At 35.0% G+C, this 13,585-nt stretch overlaps 1 protein-coding gene across 2 annotated transcripts in view; it reads right to left on the bottom strand.

Moving 5' to 3' along the window:
- The window catches only part of LOC111512406 (LIM domain only protein 3), a 158,985-nt gene that overhangs the window by 117,129 nt on the left and 28,271 nt on the right, over positions 1–13,585 (bottom strand). Inside the window, exon 1 of one of the 2 annotated variants that reach the window (XM_074184562.1) lies at positions 1,466–1,740. The exons of the other annotated variant lie outside the window; for it this stretch is intronic. The gene's annotated coding sequence lies outside the window, so the exon portion shown is untranslated. Of the gene's footprint in view, positions 1–1,465; positions 1,741–13,585 lie in introns of those variants that run through there. 2 annotated transcript variants of the gene reach the window in all.

Raw genomic sequence — 13,585 nt, 5'->3', positions numbered from 1 at the left:
CACAAGAGTAACAGAACAAAACCACCACTAAAATGAACCATCAACAATTCAAGCTAGTCGACTATCCCCTATTCTTTTAAAAATGAAATAAGTACAGACCATATCACTCACTTATAATGTAGCTAGACTTTAGGTGGACGCGTTTTTAAAAGCAGCCAGGTAGTTTTACAGTTTATTCTCGAGTTTATCCCAAGGTTTATCCATTACAAATCATTACATAATCTTTTATTCTTATTAGATGAATGATGAATTGAAATACCAATATCTACCTACTTCCTACCTATATTTTTAAAAGTTAGAGTTTTCTGGGGAAACATACAGTATGTCCATTAAAACCATGAAAATGAAAATCTAACTTCTACCTGATTATATCAAAATCTACCAAAACAGGTGTTCTTTTGACAAAACAGGAATTGTTTCAGAATTGATGTGAACAAGTGAATAAGTACCAATATTCAATCTTTCGATGCTGTTAATGATTCTCACATACAAAAAGTAGCTACATATATCGTCTCTCTAGAAGATTTTATTCGCCTAAAAAAAGGTATTAATTTAAAAACGCAAACCTGTACCTACCTACGAACCTGAACTAGAGTAACAATTTTTTTGTGTCTTATGAATAAAATAATTTAGTCCTCTCCAAATACCCTCAAATCAACTCACCTAAATCGTCATAATCCATTTATCGAGGGCAACAACACAATTCGACAAAAATCATGACAGGCAGAACAGTAACGCAACAGAACAATTACCAAAGTCAACAATTCGGGCTAGTCAACAGGAAGGGAAAAAAAGGTGAGAAATTGTAGAAATCTCCCTCCCTTTTGAAAATAAAATTTAAACCATATATTACTCGCTGATACTACATTTTCAAAAGCAGCTGGGTAGTTTTTCAGTTTCTCCATTACAAACCAACAAACATATAGGTACCTAAATAATATTTTCTTTTCATTAGATGAAGAATTAGAAAACCAATAAATATCTAACTCCTACCTTCATCTTTGAATGTAGGTTTGAAATTTCCATTTGAATTTTCTGGGGAAGACATAAAGTATGTTCATCAAATCCATAAGTATAGAAATCTAACTTCGACCTGATTAAATATATCAAAATCTACCGAAAAACGTGTTCATTTGACCTAAGGTGAATTGTTTCAGAATTATTATGAACAAGCATTATATTCTGTCAATGATACATACATACATAAAGTATATCTTTTCGAAGATTTTATTCGTTATAGTCTAAAGCTATTAATGGAAACATAAGCCTTAGGGTAAATTTCTTCGAGTCCTATTCTTTTGAAATAATCTATTTGGCTCTTTAGAATCGTATATTCGAAGACGCTTCAGCTGCCTATAACAATATTGGGAATCCAATTCACGAGAATCTCAAGATACTCATTTCCCGGGTTTTTTCAGTATAACCCCTAACGCAAAACTCTCCAAATACCCTGAAATCAACTCACCACAAATCGTCGTAATCCATTTATCGAGGGCAACGAAACAATTCAACAAAAATCATAACACGCACAAGAGTAACACAACAAAACAATCACCAAAATCAACACTGAAATCATGAACTATAAACACTTCGGGCTAGTCAACACAAAGGAAGAAAAAGGCGAGAGATTAGAGATAGTTATCGGCCGAAAACACGTTTTACGGACGTACTGCAAACTGTACCAGATCCGACTGCGTTCTATCTTTGTCGGACGATGATCATGGACTGAAACTGAATTCCCAGCGAGACGCTGAAACTCCACTGTGTAGGGAGAGAGACAGTGGCGTGCGCCTGCTTATTTCGCAGAGAACGACGGAGCAAATGGAGTCGGAGACAACGCGGCAGACCGACGGAAAATTCTCCCTAATTCGAGACGGGTGGGGGTGGAATTTTTCTATCGGTTTGACTAGCTGTAATGCAGAAGCTCTCTGGTTATCACGTGATGACGGAAATGAAAACATCAATCTTCGAATGTCATAGACGTATTAAGGAAGTCGGATATATGTTATTTAATTCAATCAAAAGCATTATTTTATATTAGTGTCTTTATTACGAAGGTCAATAATCAATAATATCCAAACAAGTAAGTATTATTTATATAGTAAGTAATCATATAATGAAACTCATTCTGTAAGTGAATAGTGCTTCGTTTCATGCTGTTTTGTCGTGTTTTCAACCTGTCACAGTCTGAAAAATGAACTACAACATAGACTATGCTGATTTGTAATACATGGCAAACTGAAAAGTTCACCCCAAAAATAAACTACTAAAGAGCTTACAAAGAAAACAGGTGATTCAAAGAATTCAATTTTGAAACTCAGATATTTGAAAACTACCAATTTTCCGCAAAGTAATGCCTTTTCGTTCTCAAAACCCAAAAAATTCACTTGTTAAAAGCATCTCAGACGCGTGATCACCAGTTGATTTTAAAATATTATCCGCTATCGCCCTGACTTCTCTATACATATTCACAATGTTAATTTTTTTCTTACATGAGTTGAGTTTTGAAATTTCATCGAAATAACTTTTTTCACAGTAACAGGGTATATTAAAAATATTATTTTTTTTTAACAGTATATGGTTGGGTTTTGCATTAGTCGTTCTAAAAATTGTTGTCATAATATATCTGAAATAGATTTCCCATAATTTTCTGGACAAACCGGGAACATAAAGTTAGGTGTCGAATACGAGCGTGGTAGTTGGGTTTGTGATGATTGTTCAATAAGTATTATAAATATGTGGGTCACCATTACTACCTATTTCATTGAGAGCTATTTCTACAAACTGTTCGGTCAGGTCAGCATTTTTTCCAGAAGAGTTTAAATAATGGTTACTTCATTTCCCACGTTACAAACTGGTGGTATTATGATGGAGTTTTTAGTAAATAGTTATATGTAAGTGTTGGTTGGCAACAACAATTATCAGAAGCAGCAATTATCATTTTTATTTGATTAATTCAGTCAAAATATAATGTGGCAAGCCTTTAAAGAAATGTAAATACAATATAAAGCTAATAAACGATATTAACTTACATAGGAATACTCGAGGATATAACTACAGCACCCCTGAAGACTAAAGAAATAGGGTCAACCCTTTATTTCCAGTGGGTGTATGATATGACTTATGTGAAAAGAATTTCGATCATTCCTTGATTTCGATGGACTTCCCATAAGAGAACGACGCAAGGGAGATATGCAGGTTCTAGACGGAACATCCTTTTCCATCTGACTTGTACAACGCCACTCACAGCTAGCAGTGAAAAGCTCCCTCCACGACGAAGTATTGGCACACATTTCAACAAATCTCATCACGGAATCTTCTATGAATATGGCCGTCCTGACCTTGCTCTACACTTTTGGAGTATCTTGCAGTCAGTCGGTCCACGGTTATACGTTCCCCGTCAACACGGAAGTCGTGAGCTTTTGAGGTTGAAGTATCTACATAACATAATGAATCTGGCTGGAGCTAAGTCATCAGGAGTTCCTTCCTTCCGTAGATCGCATGAGTCTCCAAACAGATTTTTGAACTTGTTAGTAGGAGAAAATCGCTTATAGGGTCTATTCTTTTCACTTTAAAATTAAAAAAATAGTGTTTATTCCTTCATTCCAATATCACTAAGTAGCATGTATTCTAATAATAGCTGTCTGTCAATTTTGAATGAAAAATAATTTTTAGACCTCTAGTGCCTTTATACAATTGAAACTTTTTCCAGCTCAATAGTTTCGAAGAGCAATTTAAAATCTGGTTCATTTTCCATATGGACATTCGATGTTGAAATCGAAAAAGAAAAAATGATTTATGTATACTTGAATGATGAATAGAACATCTGTTTCAAAATGCTATTTAGAATTCTTTTCACTCACCAAAACAAAAATTCACTCGACGTGCCTTTCGGTAACCAAGTTAGTAAAGATTAAGATTGGAACGACAAGCATATTTGTTGCAGCAACTTTGTTTTTCTTTGTTATTATTATTATAATTATTATTGATATCTTCAATACTTTGCGAAAATCTTAAATTAATTATACATTTGTGAGACACTTCCAAATTTAACACAATTTTTACGCTGCTTTTTCCCAGACGAAAATCTTATTTGTAATCGTAATTACCCAAGTACTATTGAAACTTTTTCAAATCAATCAACTGAGCGAAAGAATCCTTTCGCGGTTGCGCTTTCAATTTACCACTTTGATTGGATTTTACTCCACGGTTCTTGATCGAGATTTTATCCATTTCAGAAATATAATTGAAAGACAAAAATGACTATTACATTAAACATCACATGTTTTGCAGTATTCATTGTGATATGAAACTACTTTTTGTGCCTTAGTTGTGACATTTGTTTTGACATTTTGTTACCATTAAACGTGACAGTTTTTTTACCGTTCTACGGTACCTATCAACGCCGTTCTCGAAAAGTCACATGTAGAAAATAAAAATAAATTTATTTTTGGCAATTCAATGCATTTTTCTCATTGCTTTATCGAATCATTTGACAAAATCAGCTCCTTGGATTTCATTACAGTCGAAACAAAAACTTTGTGTTTGAATATTGATTAATCAAAAGAGAACCAAAAATTTTCACTGTAGATATTCAAAACATCACAATATTTCCCTCAAGGTGGGTTTCAACAAGTCCAAAGATATTTCGTATCTGTTGCCACATAATTCTTGCATTGGTTCCAGCTATGCAATGTATGATTTTTTATTCTGTTGGTATATACCAAATTTTTATGAATAGCGCAACAGTTCTCAACGATATTAAATTGATTTGCAAGCACTTTCAATAATCCCAAACAGTACAGTACTTTGGCATAACTTCAGATAGATTCGTTACTTTTATTATGAGAACTAGATCGGATATGTGTTTACATCCAAATCGAAATCAAACTGAGCCTGCTCTACTACGTCTTCGTAACGGGAGATGTCATCGCTATCACTAACTCAGATTTCAATAATAATAATAATAATGTTTATTTAAATAATGAAATAAAATCTTACAAAACAATGGAATGTAACACTTGTTAAAGAACGAATGAATCACAGAAGCAGTTCAAACTGCTTGTACGTGATATAATGACACATCTAGGGGAAGTCATATTTGGGTTTTTTGATAAGTTACATGTAGAGTAAATTTCACACTTCGATAAATGACATAATCAGGAGGTAAATGACATAATCAGGAGATACCCTTTTTTTTGTTTTGTTGCTGAAGGAATTTGTTTGTTCATGCCTACTTTAAGGGGATGCGAGTTTGGTAATCAGCTAATATAAGATGTAAATGGTAAGTACCAAGTTTTTTGGTAATTAACCGTTTGTTTCATATTTTGCCAAGTTGAAGAAGTGTACAAATAGGCAGTATCATCGGCAAAACTGACAGTTTGATAAGTGGTATTTAAAGAAAACAGACTATAGTCTGTTTTCATATAGATAGTGAAAAGAAGTGGCCCCAGCACAGTGCCTTGAGGAACACCGTAGGTCACAGTACTGGAAACACTTATGACACCATCAATTCCAACACTCTGTTCACGATCTGATAAATAACTGGACAAAAGATCGTATGTATTCCCACGGATATCATAGTCATTGAGCTCTCGTAAAAGAGTTTTGTGACATACAGGGTCAAAAGCCCTGGAGAGGTCCATGAATATTCAAATTATTGGTATTTTTTTCATTTAGAGCACTATAAAAAATTGTAATAAGTTTACAAATGGCATCCTCGGTTGATTGGCCTTCTCTAAAACCGTACTGAAACTCTGACAATATGTTTAATTCTGACTGGATATTATCATATCCGGGTGATTTTCTTGATTTCAATTTTTTTATTGTTTCCATAATTTCGAACTTATTTGTGGGATATAGGTACATCGTGTGTTCCAGATTGACCGATTCAACTCTATAATTTTGTAAATTTAGTATATCATTTGCCAAGTTTTTCCATCAATTAAGCATTCACATTTACATCTTCAGCATTTTGTTTCTATTATATTCCAGATTTTGTAAAAACATCAGATGCTAATGTTACATTTGTGGTGTATTTGATGCAAATTATTCTGAATTTATATGTGAACATGTTATTACTGTTATAGTATCAATATGACAGTATTGTGCCATTATTCAAATATACAATATTTCAGAAATTCAAAAGAAAAATACTTTTGAGTTTTATCATCCTGAATTTCAAGAACACTGTTTTTTACAAGAAAGATTCCCTTACCAACATTCTCCGATATCCTTTTCCAATATTTTCGACAATATTATATGAAAATAAAAACCTGCTAGATTTACTAACATTTCAGGTGCCGATGCATGTTTTGCCCAAAAACTGGATCAAAACTGTCATTACACATATTGAACGGAAATAGACGGATTCTGAACATAGCAGGTACCTCTATAACGTACGCCCTGACCCGTACGCCTTTACTTTGTACAATAACATCCTTCACGTACATCCTCAGTACGTCCGCTGGATGCATTTGTGTTATATGTGTATTTCTTGACTGAGTAAACTAACATAGGACGTGTTAGTGATGTCCTCCTAAACAATATTTTGACTATAGTTATACATACATTTTAGATAAGTGTATCACGTTTTTAACGAAGACTTTTTTTCCACATTATTGCGAGTGACTTTGTTCTCGTTATCAAAACTAACTGCAGTGTGTACCATCGAAAAAGTATGGAGAACCTTCGATCACTCTCAACAAGTAAGTTCGTTGTGGTTCATCTGATGATGCTTATATTTCTCCTTGAACCCATCAAAAAGTTCAGTCGATGACGTATTCTCGAGAGCGTGCAGCGAATTCTGCGAGAAAGAAAACGTTACATATTTACCATACAATTACGTCTCCACATGAAGTCCCTGTGAAAACGAAGTCGTCATTAAACTCAACATTCTCCAACGACTTTTGACAAAAGCGCCCAATTAAATGACATTTATCAACGTCAATACATCACAAAATGTAAAAATCCATCATCTGTTGCGTCGAATATAACCTAATTGGGTCCCGATCATTTTTTCCAACAAAAGTCCTTGATTTCTGTAATCACGCTCCAAGCTTAATTGTCGGATTGTTGCATATATAGGGCATTCATTACCCGGGCATTTGTGAAAGGCAGGTTGACTTTGGGTCTCCGTATACCTAGACCTCTTTGTGTATCGACCATCTCCCCGCACCCCTAACCAGTCCTAATGGGGTGGCATCCCTCGTTATAGTCGGAACTTCTACGATTCACAAATTGCTTTTCGATATTCATTTTCCAGTGGTGTATCGGATGGGATGACCTGGTCGACAAAAAACGATTTGATAGGAAGTATTTACAACTGTTCATTTTATGTGCAAATGAATATACCTGTAATCGTACAATCCCATAATAGCAGGCACTACATTCTCAGAAATATTTTTGCATTAAAACGAGTAGGTACATTGTTGTCAAGGTGTGATTCTATATATGTTGTCATCATTTTTTTTATCTGTTTACTATAATTTTTGTACGCCACTACAAGATACATATTGAGGAAAAAACGTCAATCATTTCTAAGAATGTAGTTCCTACTATTTCGGAATAATAGTATAGTCTAGGTCCAAACTCAAGACATCATCAGAAGATGGCAAATGAGTCTTTGACGAAGCGTCAGGAAATAATCCTTGTGAGAATAAAAAACACAGAATACGGAATGAAACCCGGAAAAACAACACATTACTTTCTGTCCGTGAGAATCTACGATTCAACTCCTCAACTGGAGCATGGCATATGCACTTATCCGGAATAAACTTCCTGAGAATGTTTGTCCAAATGGATTTAATTACCAGCGATTCAAATCCAATGTGAATCGCTACTTTCGCACAGGCACCGCTCTGAGAGCGCCTTAGGGATTTTCCTATAATACTTGTGTTTTGTAATGAAAAAAAGTATGTGTTTGTGGAGTTTGTGGAAAAACAACTGTGTTCAAAACTTACTGCAGTTGATTCTACTAAATGTTCAAAATGTTCACCATTTATTTCTTAACATTAATAAAGTTAATTCAATTTCTCACTTCAGAAAATGTTTCCGTAGAAATATCATTGTAAGCACCTCTGTTTGTATCCATGCGTTCTCAAAATTGCAAAATTGTCATCTAACCACTTTTGAACCAGCATGTCGTGATGAGGAGGGACCACAACTTTCTGAAACGCGAAGTCAGTTGAAAACTCAGTCGATAATCCAAAACTGTAAATAGGCAAACGTGGTACCTCAGAAAGCCCTGTTAGATCACCTGACACGACGCCTCTAGATGAGGGAATACTTCAACGAAATTGCTGTGATGTTTTGGCCCGGTTACAGAAAGTTATAATGAATCACACTATCCGCAGGCCACCATACAGTAAGCATGGTCTTTTTTAATGGGTTTCGCCTTTGGGAAGGCGTCTCCTATTGTCACAGATGATCCACTTTTCATCACACGTGATGATCTGATCCAAACACTGTATGTGATGGGTCAGTCTCCATCAGGGTCCTCAAATCCTCGACCACTTCGGAGTAGAACATTCTCTATGGATCAGTATAATAAATATTTATTGAGATATGGATCTACAAAAATACATGATATTGAAACAGACAAAACTTTTAAAAGAACCCAACAATATCTTGTCCAGTTCAAACGTTAAGAGGGAGCCTAATATACATTTTTAATATGGGTATATACTTATGTGTATATTCTAAGCGTCTTTTTTCCTAATAAAATTTGTTTTACAGAATATAATTTAGAAATCATCTTCAATCTCTAATATTTCTACTGGTCTATACCTTCTAAAGAAGTGAAAAATCGCTCATGAATTAATTTACATCATGAATAATTAACCAAATTTCAGGTTCCAATATTGATGGTAGAATGAGTAATGGGTAGAACCAGTAATGAGTCATTAAATTGATATCTGGTTAAAACATTTTTGTTAATGAATTGAAATTTCCTGTACATAGATATATGCTGTGGAAATTCCCTTGATGAATCCTAATTAATTTTAGTTGTAGTCTGCGGTAATTTACGATACCCTCATTTGATGACAACAGCTGGTACGGAATTTATTACCTACATAGTAACCAACTACCAACAAGGTACTGAAGAAACAAATTACGAACACATTTTTGAAGAGAGTTTATGACACTCGGAAAGCAAATGACTGTTAGCAGCGGCTAGGCCGATTTGCCTCTAACCCAGGTGGATTCCGTCATCCGTGAAACACCATTATAATTGAATACTAAATCAATTTTCTTGCCATAGTAATTACGTAAAGTTCAACATTGCAAAATGAAGCACTCTTTCAAGTCAAAGACGTTCACATCCGAATATATCAGGATTCACAAAAAATTACAAAAAGATAATTTGTCCTAAATCATTGAGGCCAATACTTCCATTGTACGTTTAAATTCACGAATACTCTTAGATTGATGATTTTTGCAAGTATCCGAGTATGGAAAGGAATGTAAATAACCACAAAATTAGGAATACACTGGAAACAATATGGCTTTCGGAAACAAAGATCAACAGGCGACCTTCTATCGTATAGCGAATAACGCTATCGAGAAACATGGAGAGTCACAAGCTGTTGCGGTTGATATTTCAAAGGCCTTTGACCGTGTGTGGCATGAGGGTTTGCTGGTCAAACTTCGATGATATGGCTTGTTGGATCATTTTTGGGTATGGCTCTTCAGCTTTCTGAAAGAACGTTTCCTGCAAGTGGTCGTCGAAGGATATCTCTCGCATACTTCCAACATCAACGCTGGTGTTCTCGAGGGATCCATATTGTCTCCAACATTTTTTAATTGTATATCAACGACTTATTGGAAAAAACCAAGAATTTTATATATTGCTTTGCTGACAACAGCTCACATGTTTTGTCATTACATTTGGATTCCAGGATATCGGCTGCGGATGCACATCTTCTACTGCAGCAGGAGGTTGAATATCTTAATGAGGATCTAGAAGTGATTTCGAATTGGGGTGAAAGTAACCAGGTTCAATTCAATGCCACAAAAACCCAGGCATCGGTTTTCTCCAAAAAGATAAATGTTTCCGAACCGAATATAATTATGTCAGAACAGACAATTCTGCTTTCTGCTTCGATAAGTCTAATGGGTGTTAAAATGGAAACCAATTTGTCTTGGTAAAATCATGTCGCTAGAATTGCAAGCTGCTTCTCAAAAGCTTGAAACACTGTACACACCTCAGCAACTTTTGATGCTTTATATAGCTCAGATCAGACCTTCTGTGGAGTATTGTTCTCATATATGAAGCTCCGCCCCCAGAACATACCCTGCGGCTGCTGGATTCCATCCAGAAAAAAGCTATCCGCCTGATTGGAGAAACGAACATCACTTGCAACCTTGATAGTCTAGATGTCTAGAACATCGAAGAAAGGTTGGAGTTTAGTCCCTCTTCTATAGATAGTTTCACGGGAAGTGTTCAAGTAACTTGGCACATTTGATTCCAGCAAGAGCGATACATATCAGAAATACGCGATGGACTGTGGCTGCCCATCGCTTTGAGGTTTTACTCAATACGACTTTAATTTCACTGTTTGAGAACTATTTCTTTTGGAGAACGGTGGTTATGTGGAATAAACTTCCTGAGAACGTTTTCTCAAATGGATTTGATCTCCAGCGATTCAAATCCAATGTGAATCACTACTTTTGCACAGGCACCGCTCTAAGAGCGCCTTAAGGATTTTCCTGTAGTGCTTGTGTTTTTTTTCTTGAAAAAAATCAACGTTGATAGGATTATCATAGTACCTATTTATAATCAACACAGATTTCCCAAATTTTCTGGTGGAAGTTGGCTTTGAAACGAACCGCTTTTGCGAGCCTCCTTCATCATGAATATTCAGTGTTTCAGTATTCTACCGATCCCATAGATGACAGGCGACTCGCTAACTCAAAATTGGACTTGTCTTTCAACTACATTGAAGTCCTACAATGTATTCGTGTTTCGAAGGCAATCCTGAAGATAATAAGAGAGAAACAGTGAAGACGGTGCGGTGGTTTGAAAATGAGCTGCGGGTATTGCGTGTAAGAAGGAAATTTGCTCAGACAGAACAAGCTATTGAAATTCGTTTCATAGAATGATATTTAGACTATCATGTATCTTTACTAAAACTCGGGACCAAGGCACACAAATGGATTGACTCACTTCTTCGTTCTGTCTGTAGATTCCACATGAATTCTATGTGTACATTATCTAGAAACTACATAATAGGTGTACGGTGAATCGTGAAAGCACTAATTGCTGATTCTTTAAATTCATCAATGTGAAATTCTGCTTCTTAGAGGTGCCACTGGTGTTCTCTACAGTATCAGTAGGACACGTTAGAAAGTGTCTTCAGTCTACTCACATTCATATTTCCGTTGCAGATTTGGAGAAAATATTATGGTTTCTACTATTTGGAAAAGCCTGAACTTTATTATGCTGCAAAGTATCTGATCTACTTGGAAATATTGAGCGCTGTGAAATCTACTACTGGCCAGAAAGACATGAAAAACCAGAGAGAAATATATGTCGACAACATATGTCGTTAGAAATGAAAAGCATCGAGTGACTTGTGGAAGAAGAAGACAACAATGTCTGTAAGAAATCATACTTCTGGAGCCGTTCAAGGTCATTCACTTAGTAAAATTAGCACGTGTGAAAAGATGAGTAGTCAAGGATATGATTCTACCCAAAACCTGGATTTATTCAGTAGATGAGTACACGCAGTGATTTTTATATATGAAGTTTTATAGACGGTCACGTTTTTATTGGTTCAAAAATCATTGGACCATTTTATCGACTTTACTTCAGGTGAGCGCCATATGGTTACACAAATGGATTTTTATTTCTGTAAATTTTTGAAGAACTAGCTATATAAAAATCGCTACGGTAGCATCGGTGATCTCCAGATAGCGATAACGAATACCATACTTAGCATTAATGGTCGTACCGTTTTGTAGGCTACAAGAAAGGATTTTAAGTGTTCCCAAAAATGTATTGAGCAAGAAGGTACATTCAATTCTTCACAATAATTTTAACAAGGACTATTGCAACAATTGCAATTGTTTTAATCCAGAATTTCATGGCGAACATACGAAAAGTGAAAAAATTAAAGCTCAAAAATTAATTCGTCACCAGTTTGTTTACGTCAATTACACCGGCGGTCATTTTACATTTATGTGGGGTCTTGGAACAAAATTGAAGTGAAATTGAGACAGACATTCCATTCTTGTTATTTTTAATCTTCGAATAACGGAGTTACAGAAAATAATAGATATTTTTCTGGAAATTTGTGGTCATTACTTCAGATCGCAGTTGACATCACATAGATGGATAAAACTTATCACATAGATGGATAAAACGTAGCATATACGTCTTCTAAGTCATCATGAGTTCCAATCGGTCTATCCATTCTCACCCACACTGTACACGAATCCGACAAATACATTCTCAATTTGAATAGACTCATGAATCACCATCGTCCCCGTAAATGATCTCTAATTTCTCACGATGGCTGCTTCCTCTATACCTGTTCGGTTCCATACCGGTTCACACTCGTCACCCACTCGTTCTTTTATATCATTACTGTCACCTGGACCACGGAATCATAATTATTGTGGGAAGAATGTTGATTCATATCTGGGGGAACTGATTTTATTCGTTGATAGTACTTGTAATATTTCATTTGTATAAATTATTATCGATTGACTGTGCCATGCTTCAAATTTTCAAAGTCGAAATAACGTATTGAGAAATAAAATTCGAAATAATCACCTCCCACAGATCCCTACATATGTAGCTATAAACATGAAGGACATGGATTATATAGGACAGACATTTGTGCAAGCTTCGTAATAGATCGGTTTCGGGGTGTTGCCCCCCGTTAGCGCAAAATACATCCAAAAGTCGTCTCACTCGTTGTGAGTGATCAGATTATAACCGAAATGCATATATGGTAATTAAATGTTTTTAAACAAGAATACCATAGTTTCTAATGAAATACAAAAAACACATTTAGAAAATGAGAATTGGTATGTGAAATTATTCATATTTTTATAATTTGGGAATATGTCAGAAACGTAAATTTTTGAATATTGTGCTTTTAGCATATTTTGACGATTTATTCATGAAATTCAGAAATTCATGAAAAGTAAACTACGAAAATCGATAAATTAACAAAATATGTCAAGTTGGTTTTTGCTAAGTATTTTATCTCTGTCAAATCTACAGAAGCTTTCATCCAATACATCATGCATTCATATAATAATAATAATGATAAACTGTTAACAACGTATAAATACATAAATTCATTTAAAAATACAGTAAATTAGGATACGTGGTGAATAAACAGGGAAAAAACACAGAAGTAGCTGGAAAAGCTATTTGTATATGTGTATATGGAGGTAGTAACAAAATAAGTTTAATATAACAGTACTAGTATTCAATATGAATTTGAAATTAAAATTATGATGAAATCTGGAGTTTGACATAATCGATAAAAAATGTAATATCTACCACCTTAAGTACCGAAATTACATTGAATGAGCCAATCGATATGCTGACATCCTCAAGCAACTTTTC

Source organism: Leptinotarsa decemlineata, unplaced genomic scaffold, assembly GCF_025532065.1.
Source record: "Leptinotarsa decemlineata unplaced genomic scaffold, Ldec_3_MD MMD2_tig00026354_RagTag_RagTag, whole genome shotgun sequence".
Classification (NCBI taxonomy): Eukaryota; Metazoa; Arthropoda; class Insecta; order Coleoptera; family Chrysomelidae; genus Leptinotarsa; species Leptinotarsa decemlineata.
Note: the sequence above shows the minus strand (reverse complement) of the source record. Positions and strands in the feature narration are given on the sequence as shown.